We start from the raw sequence: 6,644 nt of genomic DNA on the forward strand, positions 1-6,644 counted from the left end.
TCTCTCTCTCTCTCTCTCTCTCTCTCTCTCTCTCTCTCTCTCTCTCCATAGCAGGTAGATGATGAAGTAGATGGAGTGCTGTGCCTGAAGTCAGGAGGATTTCAGTTCAAATTTGACTTCATACACTTATTAGCAATGTGACCCTGGGCAAGTCATTTAACTTTTTGCCTTAGTTTCCTCATTGGTAAAATGAGATAGAAAAGAAAGTGCCAAACTACTCTGTCATCTCTGCCAAGAATACCTCAAATGGGGTAAAAAGAGTCAGACATGGATGAAGAACAACAAAACTCTATCTATTCTATTTCTATGTATTTACACAGACACACACATTTAGACCTATAATTGATCAGGAAACAGGTAATAGGGTACATATCCTTGGAGAAATTTCACATTTTTTATGCCAAAAAGCTTGTCATTGATTTTTTCTTATATACAAATATTTCTAGTATAATTCTGTAATAATAGCTAGCATTTACATAATGCTTTATAAATTTTAGTTCCTTTTATCCACATAACCACCCAGGCATGTACATACTACTATTACACCCATTTTACAGATGAGGAAAATGAGGCAAACAGATTTTAACGGACTTGCTCATGGTCACATGCTAGTAGGCACCACACTCAATACTCTATTCACTGTACCATATTGTACCTTCATGATTGGGTGTCAAGCTTTCAAAGAAGTGAAATTATGAGTCTCTCCAAGGGCAATTGGGAGGCAGATAGCCACCTTAATTAGACTGGCACAGTATTTAATAAGGAATCATGCAAGACAAATAGCATGGAGGATAACAGAAAAAAATATAGGATCAGATGAAAAGCTGCATTGATTATATAGCAAAAACAAGAGGCAATCACAGAATCATAGAATTTGAGAATGACAACAGATCTTAGAGGCTTAGTCTAATTCCTACTCTAAAGAAATCATTATAACATACTTGACAGTCATTCTGCTTCTGCCTGAAGACCTCCAAGAAAGGGAATCCTACGAATTTCTAAGGAAACTCCTGCCATTTGGGACAGTGCATTTATAACAGCTTATTCCCCTATATGTGAGGTATAAATTTGGCTCTTTGAAATTTCCACGTTCTGCAAACCCATCAAATCTAAGTTCTGCCTAATATTATGGACAGCCACATGCTATATTACCTTCTCAACAATGTCAAGGAGAATAAAGAAAGGACCCAGCACACAAGTTGTGCCCCCGGTGATGGATTTGGGGAAAGATATGGGTCAAGTCTAACTGGTGGAATAGGTAGGGATAAATTTAATATTTTATTCAACAAGTGTTTATTAAGGACCTTCTATGTGCCAGGCACTGGGGATCCAAAGTCAACAATAAACCTGTCCTTGACTCCAAGGAGCACCCAGTCTTCTTACTTTCTCTCTGTCTCTCTTTCTATCTCTGTCTCTCTGTCTCTATGTCTCTGTCTCTTTCTGTCTCTGTCTCACTTTCTTTGTGTCTCTCTGTCTTTCAATCTCTCTCTTTCTCTCTCTGTCTCTATTTCTGTCTCTGTCTTTGTCTCTTTTTCACATAGATTAATAATAATGAAAACAGTGATAACTAACACAAGGTGCCTATTATGTACCAGTCACTGATAGTACATATTGTGACCTCTGACCTTCCCAGCACCCCCGCCTCAGGTACAATTATGCCCATTTTTGAAGTCAGAACACTGAGGTAACCAGAGCAAAAGGAGAGCCCTTTTCCTCAAGAAACTCACATTCTAATGGGCAAAGAGAACACAGAGAAGGAACTCTAAGAGGAATTGAAAAGAAGACAGCAGTATTGGGAGAGGGGAAAACAAGTCCAGATGTTAACGTGAGAATAGAGACAACTGGCCTGAGTTTGTTTTTTCTGCTAAATGCAACTTAGAGGAGGACTGGCCAGCATGCGTAGGGGACCACAAAGGCAGAGTACTCACTGTGGAAGGAGCCCAGGAACAGAGAGGACTGCAGGGGTCTGCTGCTGCTGGGGTTGGATAAAATCAGACACTCTGGAATGGAACCCAGAGAGGATAAAAAATCCAATTTCCCTCCTTAAATTGGACTTAGCAGTCTGCTAGATGTGATGGGTCATGTCTCACCTTTGACTTCCTGCAGGGTATCCTGACGCGCAATGGCAAGGACTGCCTGGAGCCTTCCTGAGCCCATCAGAGCCGTGGCACAGATGAGGGCACTCAGGGCACTCAGCCATGGCTCCTCATCTTCACCAAATCATTAGGACCTAGTGGGTGAGGTGGTAATGGTGAGAAGGACAAGCTCCAAGAACATTGGGGCCTTTAAACACACAATCTATCTCGGGATCCTGAGGCTCTCACTACCCACTCAACATTACCTGTCCTACCTGCCAAACACTCCAGGAAAGCTATCTTACAGGAATAGGATAAAATCTTTCTCCTCTTGGAGACCTCTGAAAGGCTCCCCCATTCTTCTACAGCAGCTAAATAAGAACTCTCCCTTCCCTGATGCAGTGACTCAGAATCACTACCAAGAAAACTAAGGGATCTCCTTTCTTCCAGGTAAATACACTGTCATTAAAGAATGACAGTGACCCTCCCCCCCCACACACACACCCTTAATCCCTCCAGCCATTTCTAGGAAGGCATTCCCTAAACCATCCCAAAGGAAAAATAAGTCTGATGGTAGAGGGAAACCTGAGGTATTTCTCCAAGGTGTATTGCACTCTCTGAAAAGGCAAGAGCCTTGAAGATAAGTAAGGACCAGAGAGGATTAGTCAGGGCTGTGTCCAAAACAGTCTATTTTGTTTTCATCAAGTAAATCTTTCCAGAGAAAAGATTCAATAAACCATTGGAAAAAGGAAGCCATCTCCTTTCCAGGGGAACAATGATATCTCATAGATATGGCTGCTGGGTGGTCAGATGTCTGGCAGTTGCATAATGATGCACCTGTTCATCACTAGGGGCAATCCTCTCACCCTTCCCTGGGAAACTTCTGTTTGGCCAGCTAGGGGAGGGCTGATGACCATTTCATCTGGGAACAGTTGTTTTGTGCTTAGTTGGGGGTGGAGGGGTCAGATGTCCAAAACAACTTGGTATCGCCAGGCAAATTTCCAAGTTGGCCCTGGAGACATTCCCTAAACTCTTGCCATTCTTTTTATTTGTTTTATTTTTTTTCATCTTATCAAATACTTTATTAACTTCTAGTTTACATCATTCATTTCTGCAAGATTTTGAGTTACAAATTTTCTCCCTGTTTTTCCCCAACCTACCACCCCAAAATGGCAATCCCATTGGATACCCTTTCCTCCAATCTGCTCTCTCCCAAATCCTCTCCCATACCCCCTCTAACTTTCCAGTTTGGCATGGTGGATCTCTATGACTCAGTGCCTGTATATATTATTTCCCAGTTACATGTAAAATAATATTAATAGTAGTATGTATGTATGTATATGTATATATATATGCATGTATATATGTATATATGTTTTTCAAACATCTTTTAAAACTTTGAATTTCAGATTCATTCCCTTCCTCCCTTTTCAGCCACTCTTACTGGGAAGATAAGCAATTCAATATAGTTTGTACATGTGTAGCTATGCAAAATATTTCCATAGTAGATATATTGTAAAAGACAGGATATATTTCCCTCCCTCCTATCCCACCTCCCACTTGTTCTATTCTCTACTTTGATCGTGTCCCTTTTCAAAAGTGAGTGCTTCCAACTTCCCTCCGCTCCAGCATACCCTCCCTCCCATCATTCCCCATCTCATCCCCTCCCCCCACTCTCCTGTAGCTTGAGATACCCTATTGAGTGTGTATGTCATTCCCTCCCTAAGCCAAATTCAATGAGAATAAGGTTGACCCATTCCCTTTTCCCTTCCTGTTTTTCCCCTCCATTGTAACCATTTTCCCTTGCCACCTCTATATGACGTAGTTTACCCCATTCTGTCTCTCCCCATCTCCTTTCATTTCTTTTCCTCTCTCACCTGTTAAATTCACCTTTTAAGTATCATCCCTTCCTGTTAAATTGGTCCTGTGCCCTCTATCTATATATACCTGTACACATATATACACATTCACATATGCATTCATATACCCATATATTTTCCTATATAGACACATATATGTGTATGTATACATAAACACCCATATACATACATACATATATATGTACACATTTCTATTCCCTTCAACTATTCTCATGCTGAGAAAAGTTCCATAAGGTACAATTGTAGTTTTTCCATGTAGGAATGTTAATAGTTCAACTTTGATAAGTTCCTTATGATTCCTTTTCCCTGTTTACCTTCTCATGCTTCTCTTGCTTCTTGTATCTGAATGTCAAATTTTCTATTCAACTCTGCTTTTGTTTTCAAAAATGCTTGAAAGTCCTCTATTCCATTGAATGACCCTATGTTCCCCTCAAACATGATATTCAGTTTTGCTGGGTAGGTGATTCTTGGTTTGAATCCCAGTTCCTTTAACCTCTGGAATATCATAATTCTACCCCTTCAATCCTTCAGTGTAAAAGCTTCCAGGTCCTGTGTTATCCTGATTGTGTTCCCACAAAGTTCAAATTGTTTCTTCCTGCCTGCTTGTAATATTTTCTCCTTGATCTGGGAATTCCAGAACCTGACTATAATATTCCTAGGAGTTTTCTTTTTGTGATCTTTTTCAAGAGGTGACTGGTAGATCCTTTCAACCTGTATTTTGCCATCGTGTTCTAAAACACCAGGGCATTTTTCCTTGAGAATTTCTTGAAGAATGATTTTTAGGTTCTTTTTTTGATCATTTCTTTCAGGTAGTCCAACAATCTTTATTTTATGAGTCCTGGATGTATTTTACAGGTCAGTGATGTTTTTCCAATGAGATATTTCACATTGCCTTCTATTTTTTTTCATTTGTTTGGATCTGTTTAACAACATCTTGATTTATCATAAAGTCACTAGCTTCCATTTGCTCCTATCTAATTCTGAAGCAATGATTCTCCTCAGTGAGCTTTTGAGATTCTCTTTCCATCTGGCAACTTTTGCTTTTTAAGGCATTCTTCTCCTCATTGGCTTTTTGAGCCTCTTTTGCCAATCGAGTTAGTCTATTTTTGAGGTGTTATTTTCTTCATTCAGGTTGTTGCATCTCCTTCCAAAATTTTCTTGCATTGTTTTCATTTTTCTTCCCAATTTTTCCTCCACTTCTCTTATTTGGTTTTCAAAATCCTTCTTAAGGTCCTCTATGAATTATTGCCAGCTTGTATTTTTCTTATTTTTTTTCTTATTATATATATATATATTTGAATATTTGATTTTTAAAACTTTCAATTCCAGATTCATTCCCTTCCCCCCCTGCCACCCACCCCCACTGGGGAGACAAGCAGTTCAGTATAGGTTGTACATGTGTGGCTAATGCAAAACAATTACATAGTAGATGTATTGTAAAAGACTGACTATATTTCCCTCCCTCCTATCCCACCTCCCACTTGTTCTATACTCTATTTTGATCCTGTCCCTTTTCACAAGTGGGTGCTTCCAACTTCCCTCCCCCCCAGCCTGCCCTCCCTTCCATCATCCCCCCTCACATCCCCTTCCCCCCCATTCTCCTGGAGGGTGAGATCCCCTATTTAGTGTGTATTTCACTCCCTCCTCAAGCCAGATTCCATAGGAATAAGGTTGACCCATTCCCTTTTGCCTTTCTATTCTTCCCCTCCATTGTAACCATTGTCCCTTGCCTTTTCTGTATGAGATAGTTTGCCCCACTCTGTCTCTCTCCATCTCCTCTCATTATATTCCTCTCACCTCTTAATTTCACCTTTTAAGTATCATCCCTTCCTGTTAAATTGGTCCCGTGCCCTCTATCTATGTATACCTGTAAACGTATATACACACATACACATATGTATTCATATGCCCGCATACCCTCATATAAAGACATATATATATATATATATTTCTAATCCCTTCAACTACTGAGAAAAGTTTCATAAGTTACAATGATTGTTTTTCCATGTAGGAATGTTAATAGTTCAACTTTGGCCAGGTGGCTCAGCGAGCAAGAGCACCGGCCCCAGTGCCGGGACTACCCAGATCAAATCCGGACACTCAGCACCACACCCAGAAAAAACAACTGGCCATGCAACCCCGAGCAAGCCACTCAACCCCAATTGCTTTAAAAAAAATTCTTCAACTTTGATAAGTTCCTTATGATTTCTTTTCCCTGTTTACCTTCTCATGTTTCTCTTGCTTCTTGTATCTGAATGTCAAATTTTCTATTCAACTCTGGTTTTTTCAGCAAGAATGCTTGAAAGTCCTGTATTCCACTGAATGACTATATTTTCCCTTGAAACATGATACTCAATTTTGCTGGGTAGGTGACTCTTGGTTTTAATCCCAGCTCCCTTGACCTCCGGAATATCACATTCCAGGCCCTTCGATCCCTCAGTGTAGAAGCTACCAGATCTTGGGTTATCCTAATTGTGTTTCCACAATATTCAAATTGTTTCTTCCTGGCTGCTTGTAATATTCTCTCCTTAATCTGGGAATTCTGGAACCTGGCTATAATATTCCTAGGAGTTTTCTTTTTGACATCTTTTTCAGGAGGTGATCGGTGGATTCTTTCAACCTCTATTTTGCCCTCTCGTTCCAAAACATCAGGGCAGTTTTCTTTGAGAACTTCCTGGAGGATGCTTTC

The sequence above is a fragment of the Petaurus breviceps genome, unplaced genomic scaffold (genome assembly GCF_028583685.1).
Source record: "Petaurus breviceps papuanus isolate PSGF00001 unplaced genomic scaffold, PetGlider_PUasm1.0 208, whole genome shotgun sequence".
Lineage (NCBI taxonomy): Eukaryota > Metazoa > Chordata > Mammalia > Diprotodontia > Petauridae > Petaurus > Petaurus breviceps.